The sequence below is a fragment of the Somniosus microcephalus genome, chromosome 3 (genome assembly GCF_052327205.1).
Source record: "Somniosus microcephalus isolate GS21.2 chromosome 3, FLI_Smic_1.0, whole genome shotgun sequence".
NCBI lineage: Eukaryota > Metazoa > Chordata > Chondrichthyes > Squaliformes > Somniosidae > Somniosus > Somniosus microcephalus.
Genome location: NC_140989.1, coordinates 280958755 through 280982616, shown reverse-complemented (window position 1 = coordinate 280982616; position 23862 = coordinate 280958755). Strand labels below are relative to the sequence as shown.

The 23862-nt window shown below is 47.0% G+C and overlaps 1 protein-coding gene across 10 annotated transcripts in view; it reads left to right on the top strand.

Annotated features, from left to right (window-relative positions):
* The window catches only part of LOC147122003 (protein odr-4 homolog), a 440279-nt gene that overhangs the window by 401984 nt on the left and 14433 nt on the right, over nucleotides 1-23862 (top strand). The window lies entirely within an intron of this gene.

Below are 23862 nucleotides of genomic sequence, written 5' to 3'. Positions count from 1 at the left end.
CCCACACCCCCCTTCCCCCCTTCCCACACCCCCCTTCCCACACCCCCTTCCCACACCCCCTTCCCACACCCCCTTCCCCACACCCCCCCACCACCCTCTTCCCCCCCACCCACCCCTTCCTCCCCACCCACCCTCCCTTCCCCCCCCACACCCACCATTCCCCCCCCCACACCCACCCTTCCCACCCCCACACCCCCTTCCCCCCCACACCCCCTTCCCCCCCCCACACCCCCTTCCCCCCCCACCCCCCGTTTCTCCCCACCCCCCGTTTCTCCCCACCCCCCGTTTCTCCCCACCCCCCCGTTTCTCCCCCCCCCCCTGTTTCTCCCCCCCCCCCGTTTCTCCCCACCCCCCCCGTTTCTCCCCCACCCTGTTTCTCCCCCACCCCGTTTCTCCCCCCACCCCGTTTCTCCCCCACCCCTTGCTCCCCCACCCCTTGCTCTCCTTCCCTCTCTGTCTCTCTCTCTCCCTCCCTCTGTCTCCCTCTCATTCCCTCTCTCCCTCCTTTGCTTTCCCTCTCTCTCTCCTTCCCTCTCTCTCCTTCCCTCTCTCTCTCTCCTTCCCCCTCTCTCTCTCCTTCCCCCTCTCACTCTCCTTCCCTCTCGCTCTCCTTCCCTCTCGCTCTCTCCTTCCCTCTCGCTCTCTCCTTCCCTCTCGCTCTCTCCTTCCCTCTCGCGCTCTCCTTCCCTCTCGCGCTCTCCTTCCCTCTCGCGCTCTCCTTCCCTCTCGCGCTCTCCTTCCCGCTCGCGCTCTCCTTCCCGCTCGCGCTCTCCTTCCCTCTCGCGCTCTCCTTCCCTCTCGCGCTCTCTCTCTCTTCTCCCCCCAGTCGCGCGCTCTCTTCCCCCCCCAGTCGCTCTCTCTCTTCCCCCCCAGTCGCTCTCTCTCTTCCCCCCCAGTCGCTCTCTCTCTTCCCCCCCAGTCGCTCTCTCTCTTCCCCCCCAGTCGCTCTCTCTCTTCCCCCCCAGTCGCTCTCTCTCTTCCCCCCCAGTCGCTCTCTCTCTTTCCCCCCAGTCGCTCTCTCTCTTCCCCCCCAGTCGCTCTCTCTCTTCCCCCCCAGTCGCTCTCTCTCTTCCCCCCCAGTCGCTCTCTCTCTTCCCCCCCAGTCGCTCTCTCTCTTCCCCCCCAGTCGCTCTCTCTCTTCCCCCCCCAGTCGCTCTCTCTCTTCCCCCCCAGTCGCTCTCTCTCCTCCCCCCCAGTCGCTCTCTCTCCTCCCCCCCAGTCGCTCTCTCTCTTCCCCCCCAGTCGCTCTCTCTCTTCCCCCCCAGTCGCTCTCTCTCTTACCCCCCAGTCGCTCTCTCTCTTCCCCCCCAGTCGCTCTCTCTCTTCCCCCTCAGTCGCTCTCTCTCTTCCCCCCCAGTCGCTCTCTCTCTTCCCGCCCAGTCGCGCTCTCTCTCTTCCCCCCAGTCGCTCTCTCTCTTCCCCCCCAGTCGCTCTCTCTCTTCCCCCCCAGTCGCGCTCTCTCTTCCCCCCCAGTCGCTCTCTCTCTTCCCCTCCAGTCGCTCTCTCTCTTCCCCCCCCCAGTCGCTCTCTCTCTTCCCCCCCCAGTCGCTCGCTCGCTCTCTCCCCCCCCCCCAGTCGCTCTCTCTCTTTCCCCCCCAGTCGCTCTCTCTCTTTCCCCCCCAGTCGCTCTCTCTCTTCCCCCCCAGTCGCTCTCTCTCTTCCCCCCCAGTCGCTCTCTCTCTTCCCCCCAGTCGCTCTCTCTCTTCCCCCCCAGTCGCTCTCTCTCTTCCCCCCCAGTCGCTCTCTCTCTTCCCCCCCCCCCAGTCGCTCTCTCTCTTCCCCCCCCAGTCGCTCTCTCTCTTTCCCCCCCCCAGTCGCGCTCTCTCTTCCTCCCCCCCCAGTCGATCTCTCTCTTCCCCCGCCCCCCCCAGTCGCTCTCTCTCTTCCCCCGCCCCCCCCCCAGTCGCTCTCTCTCTTCCCCCCCAGTCGCTCTCTCTCTTCCCCCCCAGTCGCTCTCTCTCTTCCCCCCCCAGTCGCTCTCTCTCTTCCCCCCACAGTCGCGCTCTCTCTTCCAACAACAACATGCCCTCGAAAAAGCCTCGGCACCGCCGGGCACTCCAGCTAGTTCCAATATATTACAATCACAGTTCTCCCATATGTGAGAGAGACTCCTTCAAGAAAGTCACAGAAACTTGGTCGTGCTTCTTATTTTTCACGCAGGTTGTTTCACATCTAAAGAACGACCACTGATATCCATATTAGGCACAATGTAAAAAAAAAAACAAAGTGAATACACCCCGTGCAATACTTTCTCTTGTATTTTAAAGATTTACCAGTTTCATTCCAGGATTTGATGGTGGTTTACCTGCTATTTTCTGTACAATGTTATATATGTATAGTTTTGACAGAAAAGAAAGTTGTTATGGATATTTTATTGCACTGTTCTTCCCCACTCCCCCCACCCCCATCAGTTGCAGGGATAATAAGTCCCTAAGTGATTACATGCTGTTGGCATGAAGTTCCTGTTAACTGTTTTAAACATCTAAATGTGTCATCTTAGAGCTTCAGAGGCCCTGAATGCCTCCTCCCCAGTAGGTGATCAATAGGTATCTGAACCTAGACCCCCGATCAGCCATCATTTTTCTTCACGTGAGTCTTCCTGGAAGGCCGAATCTGAGCAGTATGGTGTCGAGCAGAGATCATTCGCTTACTTAAGCCAAGCAAGGACCCAGAGTTATTAGCGAGCTACCGACCAATTCACTCCTCAGTGTATGCTATTAGATGCTCAAGCGACTGGTTCGCCAGTGTATGTCTCCAGTTAATGCCACGCTGAGCTCAGACCAACTGATTTCCACCATGGCTGCAGCAATTGTGACCAATTGCTATCCCTAACCACCATCATTTGAAATGGCTTTCAGAAAAACCTTAAGACTGGAACAGCAGCCTATGACGCACACTGTCTGGCATACTAGTCTTCTGATGAAAATATCTAGGGGGAGAAATTGGGTGAGTAGCGCCACCTGTTAGCGCCTAAAGAGGCAGCCAGTGGCTGTCGCGCCACTGGCTGCGCCTCCCGCGATATTCAGCAGGGGCGCTAATGGTGGCGTTAGCCTGTTGCGCTGCGTCGCCACCGATGACGTCATCGGTGTGCGCAGCGCCCCATTCGCGCCCCGATCGCGATATTTTGTAGCGAATGCCGCTGTTGCGCCGTTCGCTACCCGCGCCCGGTTCACGGGGCCTTACTGCGCCGGCAGAGGCGCAAGTTAAGGTGGAGGTGCGGGGCGGCCGTTTTTTTTCGGCGGCCGCCTGCCAGCACCTCCGTCCCCGGCCTCCAGATCTCCCCCCCCCCCCCCCCCGCGGCATTGCCGGCTGTTTCCCGAGAGTCCGGCACTTCTCCACGGTGCCGGGCTCTTTTGCCGGCACTTGCGATTGGGGTTTGCGCTGCTGCAGGCCCCTCCCCCTTAACAATGGGAGGAAGGCCTGCAGTACCGCAGTGTGCCCGCTGCGGCATGTTGCGTTGCGCCTCGAGCCGCGCCCCGTCTCCCTCTAGGGGCACTGAGGCTGAATATCTGACGATCGCTACTGCTCCGAACGCTGCGCAAAAATCTGCGCCCAGGCGAACTTGGCGCCAGTTTGGCGCCTCACCCCAATTTCTAGGCCCTAGAGTCCTGCCATACTCCTTGGTTAAATTACTGCTACGGGGCCGACGTTTTAGAGTACACGTGGCCAATCGAACCAGCTCATGGAGATACCAAAACAGTAGCCTTCCTCAGTGATCAGTTCCAGCACCACTTCTTTTTAATCTGTACATAAATGACCTGCCTGTGACCAGGTCACAGAAATCCATCTATTCTGATAATGGTGCCTTTGCTACTCAAGCTAGTGACCTTTCTGCCCTGGAAACCACACTCGCTAATAATATGAAACTTCAACCAAGTATCACAAAGACATCCAATCCCTCACACCCCTTATGTTAGGTAGTGGTACAGGTCTGGTTAGTGGTCAGGTACAGGTGGGTGTGACTGCAACTCAGGCAGGTAAGGGGACCCCCAGGTGCAGTGCTGGAGGAGCCTCGCCTTTGCTCTTATCCAACAGGTATGAGGTTCTTGTTGCCTGTGTGGATGAGGACAAAGTCTGCAGGATGGATGAGCAAACTGACCAATGTGGTACAGGAGGCCATTCAGGTGGGGGGAGTGAAAAGGAATGTTGTGGTAGGGGACAGTATCGTCTGGGAATTGATCCTGTTCTCTGCAGCCGCGACCGGGAGTTCCGAAGGCTATGTTGCCAGCCAGGGTTAAGGATATCTCTTCGCGGCTGGAGAAGAATTTGGAGTGGGAGGAGGAGCATCCAGGGTCATGATCCATGTAAGAACCAACCACATAGGTAGAACTAGGAATGAGGTTCTGCTGAGAGAGTTTGAGGAGCTAGGGTCCAAATTAAAACGCAGAACCTCACAGGTAATAATCTCTGAATTGTTACTTGAGCCACATGCAAATTGGCATAGGGACAAGCAGATCCGAGGTTTAAATGCGTGGCTCAGAGTGGTGTGGGAGGAAGGGGTTTTGATTTATGCGGCACTGGCGCCAGTACTGGGGAAAGAGGGCGCTGTTCCGTTGGGATGGGCTCCACGTAAACCGGGCTGGGACCAGTGTCCTGGCGAATCTAATAACTAGGGCTGTAGATAGGGCTTTAAATTAAAGGAGGGGGGGTCAGGTGAAGGGAAATTTAGAAATCTAAAGAGAAAAGTCAAGGCAATGGAGCAGTGTAGTGAATTGGGTAAAGATAAGCAGAGTGTGACAGGAAGGGACAGAGAGTTTAACGGTAATAGTGCTTCAGCGAATATGGTGAAAGCAGGGAATAATGGTAAAAAGTTAAAATTAAAGGCTCTTTCTCTGAATGCACGAAGCATTTGTAATAAGCTAGATTAATTAATGGCACAGATAGAGATAAATGGCTTTGATCTAATAGCCATTACAGAGACATGGTTGCAAGGTTAGGAACTAAATATTCCAGGGCACTTGATGTTTCGAAAGACAGGCAGAATGGAAAAGGAGGGGGTGTAGCCCTGATAATAAAGGATGACATAAGGACAGTAGTGAGAAAAGAACTTGGCTCGGAAGATCAAGAAGTAGAATCAGCATGGGTGGATATAAGAAAGAACAACGGGCAGAAAACACTGGTGGGAGTAGTTTATAGGCCTCCAAACAGTAGCTATACCGTTGGACAGAGTATTAATCAACATAGAAACATAGAAGATAGAAGCAGGAGTAGGCCATTCGGCCCCTCGAGCCTGTTCCGCCATTTAATGAGATCATGGCTGATCATCCAAATTCAGTACCCGGTCCCTACTTTCTCCCCATATCCCTTGATCCCTTTAGCCTTAAGAAATATGTCTAACTCCTTCTTGAATATATTTAATGAATTGGCCTCAACTGCCCTGTGTGGTAGAGAATTCCACAGGTTCACCACTCTCTGGGTGAAGAAATTCCTCCTCATCTCAGTCCTAAATGGCTTACCCCTTATCCTTAGACTATGCCTTATCATAGTCCTTAGACTATGGCCCCTGGTTCTGGACTCCCTAGCCATCGGGAACATTCTTCCTGCATCTAGTCTGTCTAGTCCTGTTAGAATTTTATAAGTTTCAATGATACCCCTCTCATTCTTCTAAACTCTAGCGAATATAAGCCTAATCGACCCAATCTCTCCTCATATGTCATTCCTGCCATCCCAGGTATCAGTCTGGTGAATCTTCGCTGCACTCTCGCCATGGCAAGAACATCCTTCCTCAGATAAGGTGACCAAAACTGCACACAATACTCAAGGTGTGGTCTCACCAAGGCCCTGTCCAACTACAGCAAGACATCCTTGCTCCTGTACTCGAATCCTCTCGCTATGAAGGCCAACATACTATTTGCCTTCTTAACCGCCTGCTGCACCTGCATGCTTACCTTCAGCGACTGGTGCACAAGGACGCCCAGGTCTCGTTGCACTTCCCCTTTTTCCAATCTATTGCTGTTCACATGGAACATAAAAACTGACTGTAAAAGCTTTTATAGATATGTGAAGAGAAAAAGATTGGTGAAGTCAAGCGTGGGTCCCTTGCAGTCAGAATCAGGGGAATTTATAATAGGGAACAAAGAAATGGCAGACCAATTAAATACATGTTTTGGTTCTGTCTACACAAAGGAGGACACAAATAACCTCCCAGAGATGTCGGGGAACATAGGGTCTGATGAAAGGGAGGAACTGAAAGAAATCAGTATTTGTAGGGAAATGGTGTTAGGGAAATTGATGGGATTGAAGGCGGATAAATCCCCAGGGCCTGATAATCTACATCCTAGGGTACTTAAGGAAGTGGCCCTAGAAATAGTAGATGCATTGCTGATCATCTTCCAACATTCGATGGAATCTGGAACAGTACCCATGGATTGGAGGGTAGCTAATGTTACCCCACTATTCAAAAAAGGTGGTAGAGAGAAAACGGGGAATTACAGACCGGTAAGCCTGAAATCGGTTGTGGGGAAAATGCTAAGAGTCCATTATAAAAGATGTAATAGCAGAGCACTTGGAAAACAGTGACAGGATCGGACAAAGTCAACATGGATTTACAAAAGGTAAATCGTGCTTGACTAATCTACTGGAATTTTTTGAGGATGTAACTGGTAAAATAGATAAGGGAGAACCAGTGGATGTGGTGTATTTGGACTTTCAGAAGGCTTTTGATAAGGTCCCGCATAAGAGATTAGCATGTAAAGTTAAGGCACATGGGATTGGGGGCAAGGTATTGAATTGGATAGAGAACTGGTTGGCAGACAGAAAGCAAAGAGTTGGAATAAACGGGTCTTTTTCCGAGTGGCATGCAGTGACTAGTGGGGTACCGCAGGGATCGGTCCTTGGACCCCAGCTATTCACAATACATATTAATGATCTAGACAAGGGAATTAGAACTAATATCTCCAAGTTTGCAGACGACACAAAGCTGGGTGGGCGTGTGTGCTGTGAGGAGGATGCAGAGAAACTCCAGGTTGGGTGATTGGGCAAAAGCATGGCAGATGCAATATAACGTGGATAAATGTGAGGTTATCCACTTTGGTGGCAAAAACAGGAAGGCAGATTATTATTTGAATGGCAATAGATTGGGAGAAGGAGAAGTGCAACGAGACCTGGGTGTCCTTGTGCACCAGTCGCTGAAGGTAAGCATGCAGGTGCAGCAGGCGGTTAAGAAGGCAAATGGTATGTTGTCCTTTGTAGCGAGAGGGTTTGAGTACAGGAACAAGGATGTCTTGCTGCAGTTCTCCAGGGCCTTGGTGAGACCACACCTTGAGTATTGTGTGCAGTTTTGGTCGCCTTATCTGAGGAAGGATGTTCTTGCCATGGAAGGAGTTCAGCGAAGATTCACCAGGGATGGCAGGAATGACGTATGAGGAGAGATTGGGGCGATTGAGCTTGTACTCGCTGGAGTTTAGAAGAATGAGAGGGCATCTCATTGAAACGTATAAAATTCTGACAGGACTGGACAGACTCGATGCAGGAATGATGTTCCCGATGGTCGGGGAGTCCAGAGCCAGTGGTCACAGTCTAAGGATAATGGGTAGGCCATTTAGGACAGAAATGAGGAGGAATTTCTTCACCCAGAGAGTGGTGAACCTGTGGAATTCTCTACCACAGAAGGCAGTAGAAGCCAATTCAGTAAATATATTCAAGAAGGAGTTGGATATATTTCTTAAGGCTAAAGGGATCCAGGGATAGGGGGAGAAAGCAGGGACCGGGTACTGAAATTGGATGATCAGCCATGATCGGATTAAATGGCAGAGCAGGCTTGAAGGGCCGAATGGCCTACTCCTGCTCCTATCTTCTATGTTTCTATGTTCAGATAATCTGTCTTCCTGTTTTTGCCACCGAAGTGGATAACCTCGCATTTATCCTCATTATACTGCATTTGCCATGCATCTGCCCAATCACCCAACCTGTCCAAATCATACTGGAGTTTCTCTGCATCCTCCTCACAGCACACACGCCCACCCAGCTTTGTGTCGCCTGCAAACTTGAGATATTACATCTAGTTCCCTCATCTAGATCATTTATATATATATTGTGAATAGCTGGGGTCCTAGCACCGATCCCTGTGGTACCCCACTAGTCACTGCCTGCCACTCGGAAAAAGACCTGTTTATTCCAACTCTTTGCTTCCTGTCTGCCAACCAATTCTCTATCCAAGACAGTACCTTACCCCCAATCTCGTGTGCTTTAACTTTGCACGCTAATCTCTTATGCGGGACCTTATCGAATGCCTTCTGAAAGTCCAAATACACTACATCCACTGGTTCTCCCTTATCTATTCTACCAGTTACATCCTCAAAAAATTCCATTAGATTAGTCAAGCATGATTTACCTTTTGTAAATCCATGTTGACTTTGTCTGATCCTGTCACTGTTTTCCAAGTGCTCTGCTATTACATCTTTTATAATGGACTCTAGCATTTTCCTCACTACCAATGTCAGACTTACTATAATTCCCCGTTTTCTCTCTACCACCTTTTTTAAATAATGGGGTTACATTAGCTATCCTCCAATCCATGGGAACTGTTCCAGTGTCCATATAATTTTGGAAGATGACCAGCAATGCATCTACTGTTTCTAGGGCCACTTCCTTAAGATGTAGATTATCAGGCCCTGGGGATTTATCGGCCTTCAATCCCGTCAATTTCCCTAACACCATTTCCCTACAAATACTGATTTCATTCAGTTCCTCCCTCTCATTAGACCCTATGTTACCCGACATCTCTGGGAGGTTATTTGTGTCCTCCTTTGTGAAGACAGAACCAAAGTATGTATTTAATTGGTCCGCCATTTCTTTGTTCCCCATTGTAAATTCCCCTGATTCTGACTGCAAGGGACCTATGCTTGACTTCACCAATCTTTTTCTCTTCACATATCTATAGAAGCTTTTACAGTCAGTTTTTATGTTCCTCGCAAGCTTACTCTCATAATCTATTTCCCCCCTCTTAATTAATCCCTTTGTCTTCCTTTGCTGAATCCTAAACTGCTCCCAATCCTCAGGTTTGCTGCTTTTTCTGGCCAAATTATATGTCCTCTCCTTGGATCTTATGCTATCCCTAATTTCCCTTCTTAGCCACGGTTGAGTCACCTTTTTGTTTTATTTTTATGCCAAACAGCGATGAACAAATTCTGTAGTTCATCCATGCGATCTTTAAATGTTTGCCATTGCCTATCCACCATCAACCCTTTAAGTAACGTTTCCCAATCCATCCTAGCCAACTCGTGCCTCATACCATCGTAGTTTCCTTTATTTAAATTCAGGACCCTAGTCTCTGAGCCAACGACAAGAAGATTGCTAATTAATCCTTTCTCATTACATAATACCCAGTCTAAGATGGTCTGATCTCTAGTTGGTTCCTCGATATATTTGTCCAGGAAACCACTCTAGTAATTCCTCCTCCACAGTATTGTTACTAATTTGGTTAGCCCAATCTATATGTAGCTTAAAGTCACCCATGATAACTGCTGTGCCCTTATTGCATGCGTCTCTAATTTCCCATTTAATGCCATCCCCAACCTCAGCATTACTGTTTGGAGGTCTGTATACAACTCCCACTAACGTTTTCTGCCCCTTGCTATTTCTCAGCTCTGCCCATACAGATTGCACATCATCAGAGCTAATATCTTTCCTTACAATTGTGTTAATCTCCTCTTTAACCAGCAATGCTACCCCACCTTCTTTTCCTTTTTTCCTGTCCTTCCTGAATATTGAATACCCCTGGATGGTGTATTCCCAGTCTTTTGTCACCCTGGAGCCATGTCTCCGTAATCCCAATTATATCATATCCGTTTACATCTATTTGCGCAGCTATTTCATCCACCTTATTACGATGCTCCTCGCATTAAGACACAAAGCCTTCAGGCTTGATTTTTTAACACTCTTAGTCCTTTTAGAATTATTATTTACTGTGGCCCTGTTTGATTTACACCCTTGATTTCTCTGCCTTCCACTTTTTTGCTTTTCTCCTTCCTGTCTTTTGTTTCTATCCTTGCTTCCCTTTCCTCTGTCTCCCTGCACATTTTAGTTTAAACCCTCCCCAACAGCACTAGCAAACACTCCCCCTAGGACATCGGTTCCCGTCCCGCCCAGGTGCAAACCATCCAGTTTGTACTGGTCTCTCCTCCCCCAGAACCGGTTCCAATGTCCCAGGAATTTGAATCCCTCCCGCTTGCACCATTCCTCTAGCCACGTATTCATCTGAAATATCCTTCTATTTCTACTCTGACTAGCACGTGGCACTGGTAGCAATCCTGAGATTACTACCTTTGAGGTCCTATTTTTTAATTCACCTCCTAACTCCCTATATTCAGCTTTTAGGACCTCATCCCGTTTTTTACCTATATCGTTGGTACCTATATACATCACGCCAACTGGCTGTTCACCCTCCCCCTCCAGAATGCCCTGCAGCCACCCCGAGACATCCTTGACCCTTGCACCAGGGAGGCAACATACCATCCTGGAGTCTCGTTTGCGGCCACAGAAACGCCTATCTATTCCCCTTACAATAGAATCCCCTATCACTATAGCTCTCCCGCTCTTTTTCCTCCCGTCCTGTACAGCAGGACCAGCCATGGTGCCAGGAAGTTGGCTGCTGCTGCCTTCCCCTGATAAGCCATCCCCCTCAACAATATCCAAAGTGGTATATCTGTTTGAAAGGGGGATGGCCACAGGGGACCCCTGCACTACCTGCCTGCGCCTACTACTCTGCCTGGTGGTCACCCATTCCCTTCCTGCCTATGCAGCCTTTACCTGCGGTGTGACCAACTCCCTAAACGTGTTATCCACGATGTGCTCAGCATCGCGAATGCTCCAGTATGTATCCATTCACAGCTCCATCGCCGCAATGCGGTCTGTCAGTAGCTGCAGCTGGATACACTTCCCGCACACATGGTTGTCAGGGACACAAGAAGTGCCCCTGATTTCCCACATAGTGCAGGAGGAGCAAGCCACGGGGCCGAGCTGCGCTGCCATGACTTACCCTTTAATTAATTCAAATTAAATTAGATCAAATCAATACCACTAATTACACTATACAATTAAATGATATACTCAAGGGCCCTTGTTTACCAGCACTCCCTGCTACACAACAGAGACCCTAGAAACTATAAACCACAATAATTAAGTATGGAAGAAAGTGAGAAATACTCACCTACTAATCACTTACCTGCTTTCTGGTGATGTCACACTTCGATTACTTTTTACTTCTCTCTCCTCTCGCTGACTCTGTGCTTCTCGCAGGTCCGCCACTCAGCTCCGATCCCAGGCCTCCTCTCCGCGTTCTTTTTATCCTCCTCTCACTGACTCTGTCTCTCGTAGGTCCGCTGCTCAGCTCAACAAATAATAGGAGCTTGTAGTAAAGGTAATGCAATAATCATGGGGGACTTTAATCTTCCTATAGACTGGGGAAATCAAACTGGCAAAAGTAATCTGGAGAACGAGTTCATGAAATGCATTTGCGCCAGTTTCCTAGAACAATGCATCATGAAACCAACCAGGGAACAGGCTACTTTAAATTTTGTTTTTTGTAATGAGACAGGGTTAATTAGTAATCTCATGGTAAAGGATCCTCTGGGGAAAAATGATCATACATGATAGAATTTCACATTGATTTTGAGAGTGAAAAACTTAAAATATGAAACGGGAGTCTTAAACTTAAATAAAGCCAATTACATAGGTATGAGGGGTGAGTTGGCTAAGGTAGATTGGAAAATTAGATTCAAAGGTATGACAGTAATTAAGCAGTGGCAAACATTTAAAGAAATATTCCAAAATTCTCAACGAATATACATTCCATTGAGAAATAAAAACTCCATGGGAAAAGTGATTTATCCATGGCTAACTAAAGAAGTTAAGGATAGTATTAGATTAAAAGACGAGGCTTATAATGTTGCAAAGAATAGTAGTAAGCCTGAGGATTGGGAGAAAATAGAATGTGAGAGTAAACTAGCAAGAAATATAAAATCAGATTGTAACAGCTTCTACAAGTATGTAAAAAAGAAGAGAGTAGCAATCTTTGATCCGTTAGAGGCTGAGACAGGTGAAATTATGGTGGGGAATAAGGAAATGGCAGAGACTTTTTAAACAAATATTTTGTATCTGTCTTCACAGTAGAAGACACAAAAAGCATACCAAAAATAGTGGGGAACCAAGGGACTAATGAGAGTGAGGAACTTAAGATAATTAATATCAGTAGAGAAAAAGTACTCAAGTAACTAATGGGACTAAAAGCCGACAAATCACTGGACCTGATGGCCTACATCCTCGGGTTCTAAACGAGGTGGCTGCAGAAATAGTGGATGCATTGGTTGTGATCTTCCAAAATTGACTAGATTCTAGAATGGTCACAGCAGATTGGAAGGTAGCAAATGTAACCCCGCTATTCAAGAAAGGAGGGAGAGCGAAAACGGGAAACTACAGGTCAGTTAGCCTGACATCAGTCGTCAGGAAAATGCTGGAATCCATTATTAAGGAAGTGGTAACAGACCACTTAGAAAATCATAATATGATTAAGCAGAGTCAACATGGTTTTATGAAAGGGAAATCATGTTTAACAAATTTGTTGAGTTTTTTGAGGATGTAACTAGCAGGGTAGATAAAGGGGAACCCGTGGATGTAGTATATTTGGATTTCCAAATGGCATTCGATAAGGTGCCACTTAAAAAGTTGCTACGCAAGTTAAGAGCTCATGGGATTGAGGGTAATATATTAGCATGGATAGAGGATTGGTTAACGGAAATAAATCAGAGAACAGGGATAAACGGGTCATTTTTCAAGTTGGCAGGTTGTAAATAGTGGGGTGCCGCAAGGATCAGTGCTTGGGCCTCAGCTATTTACAATCTATATTAATGACTTTGATGAAGCGACCGAGTGCAATGTATCCAAGTTTGCTGACGATACAAAGCTAGGTGGGAAAGTAAGCTGTGAGGAGGACACAAAGAGCCTGTAAAGGGATATAGACAGGTTAAGTGAGTGGGCAATAAGGTGGCAGATGGAGTATAATGTGGGGAAATGTGAGGTTATTCACTTTGGCAGGAAGAATAGAAAAGCAATATTTTTTAAATAATGAGAAACTATTAAATGTTGGTGCTCAGAGAGATTTAGGTGTCCTCATACAGGAAACACAGAGTTAGCATGCAGGTACAGCAAGCAATTACGAAGGCAAATGGCATGTTGGCCTTTATTGCAAGGGGGTTGGAGTACAAGAGTAAGGAAGTCTTGCTACAATTGTACAGGGCTTTGGTGAGACCACACCTGGAGTACTGTGCACAGTTTTAGTCTCCTTATCTGAGAAAGGACATACATGCCTTAGAGGCGGTGCAACAAAGGTTCACTAGATTGATCCCTGGGATGAGAGGGTTGTCCTTTGAGGAGAGATTGAGTAGATTGGGCCTATACTCTCTGGAGTTTAGAAGAATGAGAAGTGATCTTGTTGAAACAGATAATATTCTGAGGGGGATTGACAGGGTTGATGCTGAGAGGTTGTTTCCCCTGGCTGTAGAATCTAGAACTGGGGGGCATAGTCTCAGGATAAGGGGTCGGCCACATAAGACTGAGATGAGGAGGAATTTCTTCACTCAGAGGGTTGTGAATCTTTGGAATTCTCTACCCCAAAGAGCTGTGGATGCTGAATTGTTGAGTATATTCAAGGCTGAGATAGATAGATTTTTGGACTCTTGGGGAATCAAGGTCTATGCGGATCAGGCAGGAAAGTGGAGTTGAGGTTGAAGATCAGCCATGATCTTACTAAATGGCGGAGCAGGCTCGAAGGGCCATGTGGCCTACTCCTGCTCCTAATTCTAATGTTCTAGGCTATCGACCAATGTCCACTATAAGCCCACTGACTCCTGTAGTTACCTTGACTGCACTTGCTCCCACCCTGCTTCCTGTAAGGACTCAGTTCCATTCTCCGTCTCTGTCGCATCGGTTCTGACAACGCCACCTTCCATACCAGTGCTTTTCGATATGTTTTCCTTTTTCCTCAACGGAGGATTCCCCTCCACTGTGATTGACAGCGTCCTCGACTGTGTCTGTTCCATTTCCTGCACTTCTGCTCTCCCCCTTTCCCCTCCCTCCCAGAACCATGATTGGGTCCCCCTTGTCCTCACTTTCCACTGAACCAATCTCCACATTCAACGGATCATCCTCCGCCACCGCCAGCCACCATCTTCCCCACCACTCCCCTTTCAGCATTCCGAAGGGACCGTTCCCTCCGCGACACCCTGGTCCACTCAATCACCCTCAACAGCCCCTCCCCTCCCCATGGCACCTTCCCGTGCAAGCGCAGGAGATGCAACAGCTGCCCTTTTACCTCCTCCCTTCCCACTGTCCACAGCCCCAAACACTTCTTCCAGGTGAACCAACGATTTACTTGTACTTCTTGCAATTTAGTATACTGTATTTGCTGCTCACGATGCGGTCTCCTCTACATTGGGGAGACCAAACGCAGATTGGGTGACCGCTTTGCGGAACACCTACATTCAGCTCACAAGTGTGACCCTGAGCTTCCGGTTGCCTGTCACTTAATTCTCTGCTCCACTCCCACTCTGACCTCAGCCTCCTTCACTGTTCCAATGAAGCCCAACATAAGCTCAAGGAACAGCACCTCATCTTTCAACTAGGCACTTACAGCCTGCCGGACTCAACGTTGAGTTCAACAATTTCAGATCAGAACCTCGGCCCCCATTTTTTTGGTCAGCAGCTGCTGATTCTGCTATTCCCATTTACACCTCTTCTAGCCCCATCTTTTGTTTCTTTACTTGTCCCATTACCACCCCCTTTTGCCTTGCACCATCATCCCTTGTGTCATTCGATCTTACCCGCCTTCCACCTTATCACAGACCTTCCCTTTTGTTCTTTCTTCCCATTCCCCCTCTCCCTGCCTCTATACTTGCTTAACACCTGTTACATCTGTAACATTTTCCAGTTCTGACGAAGGGTCGTCGACCTGAAACGTTAACTCTGTTTCTCTCTCTGCAGATGCTGCCTGACCTGCTGAGTATTTCCAGCATTTTCTGTTTTTATTATCACAAAGACTGTGTTCTCCGCCTCTTGAACTCTCTCTTCCCCTTTAAGACACTCCTTATAACTTACTTCTTTCCTGTCCTAATATCTCCTTATGTGGCTTGGTGCCAAATTTTGTTTGATAACGCCCCTATGAAACACCTTGGGACGTTTTACTACGTTAAAGATGCTATATAAATGCAAGTTGCTGGAATCGCCAAATGTGCCGGCTCTACTTCTAGAGCAAATGCCTCCACTTTACGTTCATCTGCTCTCACTCTCTGCAATTCAGTTGCAGAACATTGCGCTCCAATTTGGGCTCGCTAACCATGCATTAAGCTGGTAGATGCTAAACTGCATGCTACAGGAAACTTTGGTTTATCCAGAGGTTGTACGTCCGGAAACCTCGATCTACCGGCAGAAATCAGGAGCCGTTTTGTTAGGTTTTTTTTTCTTCTCGTGGCTTTGTTTTCAACAGTCGGGCTCTGGAAAGTCGCTCTGAAGCTGTTGCTAAGCTACAGAGACACTTCCAAGGTACGGGCCGACTGTTTACAAGCTGTTGCTAAGCAACAGTGTTTGTTGTCAGATGCGGAGATGAAAACCTCCGTATGCTTCAACATTAACTTTGTATGTCCGGCAGTTTTGATAGATCGGCACCAGCTCGGTCCCGTTGGTGCCGGATATAACAACGTTTCCTGTACTATGTGCCTTGTGTCATGTACGTTGCACCCTACTACCCTCTCATGGTTACCAGTTCTCTGCAACAGAGCTTTCCACGTCTTTGTCAATTAGGTACAGTAGCAAAATTGGTGAATAGATTTTGTGACAAAATCATGTTGCCAATTCACTCTGACTTGTTCTACCACCAATAGAAATGCGCACTTTGAGACACCCAGTATGGTCAACCTTTCCTGATCCCTTTGATTTTTTTCCTTATCAACTTGCTGACGTGAAGAGTAGACAACAGGTGCTCCTATAAATCACTATATCATTTCCACCCCCACAGACCGTCAACCAGGATTCAACTGGCCACGTCATAATTGGGCGTTTCTCAACCACTTTTGAACTGGGCAGGGACAATGCATCTCAAATCTTCACCTATGGGTCCTTTGTGACAACAACAAAAACCCTTGGGGACAAGTACAAGCCATGTCCCACATCATTGAATCATGTCCACTAACTAACTGTTGACCTATGCACTTTGCATGCTGGTGATGGTAATGCTCTAAGATGGCTGGAATTATACATCGAGTTTACATATGTTAAATAATTTGCAGCAGCTCCAGGTTGCTCTGAAAAGGCTTCAAGTATTGCTTTGAATGCCCTTTGCTTTTGCTTATCAGCACTACTTCCCTTTGCAGTTACTTCAACAGAATGTTACTTAGTAGGCTCTAGCTTTAGTATGTTTTTATTTAAGCTGCAGAGGCAAGAAATGATTGGCTGTGTCATCTGCCATCAAGTCTTTCCTATCAGTAGTTGCACAGGCTTATTCCCAGGCATTGTGGCTGATCACCTTGACCTGAAATTTGAAAAGGACTGCATCACTATTCAAGTTTGGAGGGACATTCTGACTTTAAATATATTTATTTAAGCAACATTTAATAACACTAAGTACTGTTGCAGCGATATCTGGTAAAGAAGTCAAGATAACATTTTGCATATTTCTTGGCCTCCACTATTAAAAACCAGACACTTATCAGATGCTAATGCTAAAGAGCTGTTCCTCATGTATATGCGGAATTGTTTTTCAATAAGGTTTACTTTATTTATTTACTTGCAATGGATAAGAAAAACTCTTGGTAGTTATTTTCCAGAAACCAGTCAAAAACATTTACTTCACTGTCTCTTTCAATGCAGATCCCCACCTTCACTTCCACTCCACAGCACCCTCCTCTGTTACATCATAACTCTGACTTACCGTGAGGAATGCAACAAAATTTGCTAGTATTGATTATATAAGGGTAGCTATGATGGAAATGGGGATACACCCCACTGGAAGTTATAAAAAAAAATCATATAATGTGTTAAGTATGTGTATTGTATTGAACAATTAACACAAAGACTTAAACGTATAACTCAAACAGGTCTTTACTGGTTGGAGGTAGGGACTATACGTAGGTCTTTACTTCATGCCCACAGGCGGGAACTGAGGGGAGATCAGTACCCACAGTACTATTTATACCCCTATGGCCAGGAGTGGTACTGCGTATCACTACGCCCTACAAGTAGTGCAGTCCTGTCCATAGGTTCAAAGTAGCACACATATTACATACACAACATTCCTCCCTTCTTAGCTTTACAGTCATCTCCCCATTTAACATAACGTAATAACATATATAACTTCAGGTTTACATAACAGAATAACATAGATAACTTCATGTCAAAACAGATCACAGATTCAGTCTCTGCGGAAAACAGTTCACAGATTCAATCTCTGTGGTGTAGTCGGTTCACGTTGCTGGAGTGACTCATTCAATAGTCCTTCCATGGATTTAACAGTTTGAACTTCCAAACTGAATTGGCTCCTTTCGGAGGGACCACGTGTGTGATCTGGTAGAGGTAATAATGGTTCAGATGGATCATCTTCTGTTTCGACTTTTCCTTTTCTGCTTCTTGGAGACTCTTTGGGCTCCACTGTCAGCTGCCAGCTGCATGCGCAGTTCCTCCTTCTCTTCCTCCTTTTTCCGTAGTAGAGCCACCTTCTCCCGATGTTCCGTAGACTTTCGGTGCTCCTCCATGATTTCTGTATGGTGGGAGTCGAAGTTACAAGTTGGGCAGGACAGGACATAGTAATATTCGGTGTCGTCCTGATCTAGGCCAGCGAGAGGGTCTTCTATTTCCTCCATACCCAGCTGGGCGTTAGCCAGCTTTTGTTCCAAGTCCAGACATCTTTCCTGAAGAGACTTCTTCATGCATACCTCTTCATCCAGCTTTTTCTGGGCTTTCAGCAAGTCGTTTACTAATGACCTCATTTGAGATTTTACTACTTCAACTTCTTTTGGAGGTTGATTGATCGGACTATTCTATCCCTCTACCGGAGCAGCTGTTTCAGCGGTCTGTTGTTCTACGTTGACGTGAGTCAGCGTACTTTTGGCATCCAAGGGCTGCTCTGTTGCAGTCATCTCAGTCTGTGTTGCCACCTCAGCTCTTCCAATAACCTTTGAGAGCTCCGAACCCCTTTCGTTTGAATATTGAAGTTCGTGTTCAAGTTTTTCCCATTTCAGAGTCCTGTCCTTCAGCATATGCAGGAGTTGGCTGACCGTTAACTCCTCTGACATCAGACGTTTTGTGTGCTCCTGCTCCATTTTCTCCATCAGCTGCTTCTGTTGTCTTTCCAGATTCTCCAACTCTATATCCAAGAACTCTTTCGTTGCATTCAACTCTTGCTCAAAACGGCGAAGCATTTGTTCTAATTGCTGTTGTAGTTTGAAATGGAGTTGAGTTCGAGCCCGGTGTCCCTCAGAAATGGGCACATCAGTAGACTTGCCAGACTCAGAATCCACAGTTAAACTATGTTGTTGTTGCTCAGTGGAATTCTGTGCTGAAACTTTGTCTTTTGCACCTGAGTTGGGCTTACCATCATCCGTTCCAGAGTCTGGGCCGACTATCTTCACCGAGTTCTCACTCGTTATTGTTTGTAGGAAATGCCAGTCCATATTCATTTTCCTAATCCACTCCCGTCCTAGTAGTGGAGGACCTCCTTCAGATATCACATATAAGTCCATTATTTGACTGTCTTCGCCCTTGTGGACCACTGCAACCTCTATTTTCCCGATGGGGTACACTCTTTGCCCCGTGTATGTTTTCAATATAATCCCCGTATCCTGTAGGGGAATATGTTGGAATAACTTTCCGTAATCTTTCTTATTTATGACCGTCAATGCCGATCCAGTGTCCAATTCCAGTTTTACTTGGACTCCTTCTATCTGAAGAGTGACCCAAATTGTCTGGAGGTCTGCACCCTTACCAGCGTTGAGTACTCTTAAGCTAGCCAGTTCATTACAGCTTAAGCTAGCCAGTTCATTACTGCTAGCGTCTGAATCGGACTCCTGTTCAGTCACCTTGTGTACCTTTGCGTATTTTCCTTGCGGTGACTTCTTGTTGCTGGTCTTCTTCCCTGACCTGCATACTCTAGCTATATGTCCAAGCCTACCACAAGTTCTACATTCTTGGTTTTTAAACCAACACTGGTTCTGATCATGCGTTGTCTTTCCACAACGATAACATTTGCCAGAACTCACACCCAATTTGTGTGCACTGAGCTCCGGTGACCGTAGCTGCATTACTGCCGTGCCTCTCGCTGCGGCTTCGTGTGCTGCTGCCATAGCGACCGCCTTCTCAAGCATCAGCTCATTCTCCTCGAGCAGTCGCTTTTGTGTATCCTGTTTAAATAAACCACACATAAATTTGTCTCGTAGTGCATCTGTCAGTCCCGTTCCAAACTGGCAATATTTCGCTAATTTACGCAATTCCAGCAAATATTCAGCATTGCTTTCATGCTGTAGCTGCCTTCTGTCGTAAAATTTAAATCGTTCCGCTAGCATCAGCGGCGTGGGGTTTAGATGATCTTTCAGGACAGTAACAATCTCATCGAACGTCTTATCCGCCGGTTCATCTGGTGATAACAGGTGTTTCAATTGCCCGTATGTCTTCGCACCCATTAAATTTAATAATGTTAGAGCTTTATCTTGGTCACGAATTTTATTGGCCTTACAATAATTTTTTACTCTTTCAACATATATGGCCCAATCTTCGAGGTCACTATCAAAGGTGCTAATATTCCCGTGTTTAGGCATTGTAGATTTGCAATTTCTCAGATTTTATTTTCTTTACTTGTTATCAAAGATGGCGGCTTCCCGCTCTTGCCGTCGTCCTCCGCCCACAAAATGGCGGTTTTCCCGCGCTTGGCGGTCTTCACCCGTCCCCCGACGCCGTCTCCCTTCAGCCCCCGAGTGCGGCCCTTATCTTCTGTGCGATCGATAGCCCGCGCTGTGCACCGCGGCTCTCGCACCTTGAGCTTCTGCAGCCGCCGCGCCTTTCAGTCCGAGTGCGGCCCTTATCTTTGGTCCCGATCGCTGGCCCGCGCTGCGCCTCGCACTTGAAGCGGCTCCCGGCCTCTGGCTCACCCGCTCGCGCGGCTCTTGCTCGCTCCCTCCCGGGCTCTGGCTTACCCACGAGGTTATGGAGGCTTCAGGGTCCTAATGCCTGTCGCTTCCAGTCGCTGGAAGCTGTCAGGATTTCTGCTGCCCTTCAGTTTTGAGTGGGGTGTTGAGGATTGAAACCTCTCTTCAACGTCCTGTCTTTGGACGAAGCCACCGTGGAATAACTGCCGCAGGGTTCGAACCGACTCGTCGCCAGTGTTAAGTATGTGTATTGTATTGAACAATTAACACAAAGACTTAAACGTATAACTCAAACAGGTCTTTACTGGTTGGAGGTAGGGACTGCATGTAGGTCTTTACTTCATGCCCACAGGCGGGAACTGAGGGGAGATCAGTACCCACAGTACTATTTATACCCCTATGGCCAGGAGTGGTACTGCGTATCACTACGCCCTACAAGTAGTGCAGTCCTGTCCATAGGTTCAAAGTAGCACACATATTACATACACAACATAATGTTTCCATTATAAATTCAACAACCCCACTCTCCCAGCTTTGAACTTTGTACAAAGGGAGTGCAAATTGGAGAATTAAGGCTACAACACAATTAGGACTATTTTTGGCCCTTTATCTGACCCACAATCCCTTTGAGTACTCCACCTAACAGACAATGGCCTGTAATTTCTGATCTGAGGCTTCCTGTGTGCAGATGCCTCCTATCGGGGAAAAAATCTACACCCTTACCTGAGGGCTCTCGAGGTCCGGCCATTTCCGCTCCTGGGCCTCTCCACAGTTGAAATGTGCAGGGCCCACGTATCCCAGGGGTGCAGGGGGTTCGCAAGCGTCCCTGGGATCACGTGAGCCAATGAAAGAAGGGAATCTGATAGACCTGTCAAAAGTATGAATGGGGATCACTGAAAAAAGACATCAAAACATTAAATACATTTTTTAAAAACCATCACGTTTTTAAAATGAGTTAAAATTACATTACATTAAATATTTTAAACGAACATTAAATTTTTTGAAAAAAATAATTAAAGTTTTTTAGGGGCTAAAAATAAACTTAACTTTTTTAGAAGTATTTTAAAATTATAAATGAGTGAAAAAAATAATTTAAAAAACTTTTTAAAACTCTTATGCTGGTAAAAGCAGGCCTTACGCTAAGCTTTTACCAGGCTTAAGATTTCTAAGGGTTTTCAGCGGGCGGAGGGTTCTGCAGAACCCTCCCCCTGCAGAGGCCCTTCTCCAGGGCAGGCGTGCGACCTGTCAAGATCGGAAATGCCGGTTTTCAGCGCATGCGCTTTGCATGCCTGAAACCGGCATTTCCGATGTCCCTTACGGGCGTGTACACAGCCGTAGTCATCGGAAAATACAGGCCATTATTCATTATAAAAAATGTGTACCTGCCTATTGAGAACTGACCTATGGCTTCTTCAAATAAACTTGCTTAGTGAGGAAAAATATATATTTTTTATGAGGTATGAGTAGCTGTCTGGACCAGCTATATGCATACGACAGACCTAGGTTGTTGAGTTCATTCAGATGTGCTGTATTTTCAGATCACTATAGCTTGACAGAACTCGTTGAGTGCAAAGGGATGTGCTAACATATAAAAAACAAAGGACTCAGTTTTAATGAGGCTCTGATAAAAGACCTAGGGCTAGAAATTCATTATAGCGGTATCATTAGAAAAGTTTGAGAATTAGGGCCAGGCTCTAATGCTTCAGACTGCGTGCAAAATTCATTCTCACTGCTCAAAGAAATGATTGGAGCGCTAAGTGAAGTCTTAAAGGCCTAGCTTATTGGTATTACACTTAAAGGGTGGACCAATATCGGGTGCAGTCATATCGCAACTCATCATTGCCACAGGCTTTTCCCAGTACTTAAAGGGGAGATTCTTTGATACTGCAGCCCCTCAGTCTCAGCATTGCTGGCTGTGCAGCTGCCTCAGCAAGGAAAAGCACAACAAGGAGAAGGAGCCGGAGGACTGAAGCAGGTGTGTTCATGGCAGATCCACCTCGGGGTGATTGAATGCTTCAACAAATGCTACATACCACCATCTGTACCACAGTCTTCACACACTGCCCAAAGCACCTGATCCCCAGCACTTATCCACCTACAATCTCTACCTACCAACACTCACACCCACATCTCACATCTTGCACACAATGACAGCTATTCAACGGGTCATTAGTTATTAGAATGAATGTGATATGTGTGACATGTTTATGCATAAATGTATTCATGGAATTTGCAATATTTTGTGGTCTCTCACATTTCACCTTTGCGCCCAGGGGGACGCTGTGATATGGCATGACACAGGAAAGGTACGATGGAGATGTGGTGAGCAAAAGGGATCTGGGGTTTAAGTCATCCTGGTGTGAGGCTGGCGGTCTGTTTGGAGGAGGTGGCACAGTTCTGTGACCACCATCTTGGTGATGCGGAGCCATCTAATACAATGCTCGTCACTTAATTAAAGGTAGGAGAAGTGCTGTTGGAATACCCTCGGAAGGTAAGGCCTCCTGTTGAGAGCCCTGATGTCCCTCCTCATCTCTCTGTGCACATGTTCCCGTGTTTCTCACTGCCTACGCTCCCTCCAACGTAGACCCTGGAGGGTGAGTTGGCATGCCAGTACAGCCCCATTAATGTTACCAAGTGTAGCAGTTTGAATCTTTGAACAATAAATGTAGATACTTTGTAGTTGCCAGCAGACTGCTGATACAAAGGAAGCTTGAAATTACTCATAGGAACTGCTCTAGTGGGTGAAACTGACAACAAACCACTGAAACTAACCTGCCCTGACAGCTGGGAGTGATTAATGCTGATGCCTTTAAATAACGTCGCTGGAGCTGGCTTCCTGCAGCTGCATGCCAGCTCTCACTGTCGTTGTCTGGTCGAGGCGCTAAGGTCGCTCACTGCCGTCACAATCTGCCTGGTGTTGAAGTCCCCGGTGGTACCTCATACCGGCAGCACAATGGGGGGGCCGGATTTGACGTGCGTCATTGGATTCGCTTCACCCCAGCGCGACTGCATCCGTGCCCCGTTAGCGCCATCTGCTGGCGCTAACGGGAGGCACTAAGGTACTGAATTTTCCCTCCCTAGAATCCCAAAATGATTTGTTACATTAGATTCAGAAAATAATTTATTAGAAGTATCCATGCAAGTTAAGTGCTGTAGTGCTTTATTTGCTTATTTTACTTGCATTTGTATATATTTCTTTCTCAACGGGGTTAGACAAAGTCAACATGGATTTATGAAAGGGAAATCGTGTTTGACAAACCTACTGGAGTTTTTTGAGGATGTAACTGGTAGAATAAATAAGGGAGAGCCAGTGGATGTGATGTATTTGGATTTTCAGAAGGCCTTTGATAAAGTCCCACATAAGAGGTTAGTGAGCTAAATTAAAGCACATGGGATTGGAGGTAATATACTGGCATAGACTGAAAATTGGTTAACAGACAGGAAACAGAGACTAGGAATAAATGGGTCTTTTTTGGGGTGGCAGGTGGTGACTAGTGGGGTACCGCAGGGATCAGTGCTTGGGCCCCAGCTTTCACAATATATATCAATAATTTGGATGAGGGAACCAAATGTAATATTTCCAAGTTTGCTGACGACACGAAACTAGATGGGATTGTGAGTTGTGAGGTGGATGCAAAGAGGCTTCAAGGCGATTTAAACAAGTTGAGTGAGTGGGCAAATACATGGCAGATGCAGTATAACGTGGATAAATGTGGTTATCCACTTCGGTAGGAAAAAC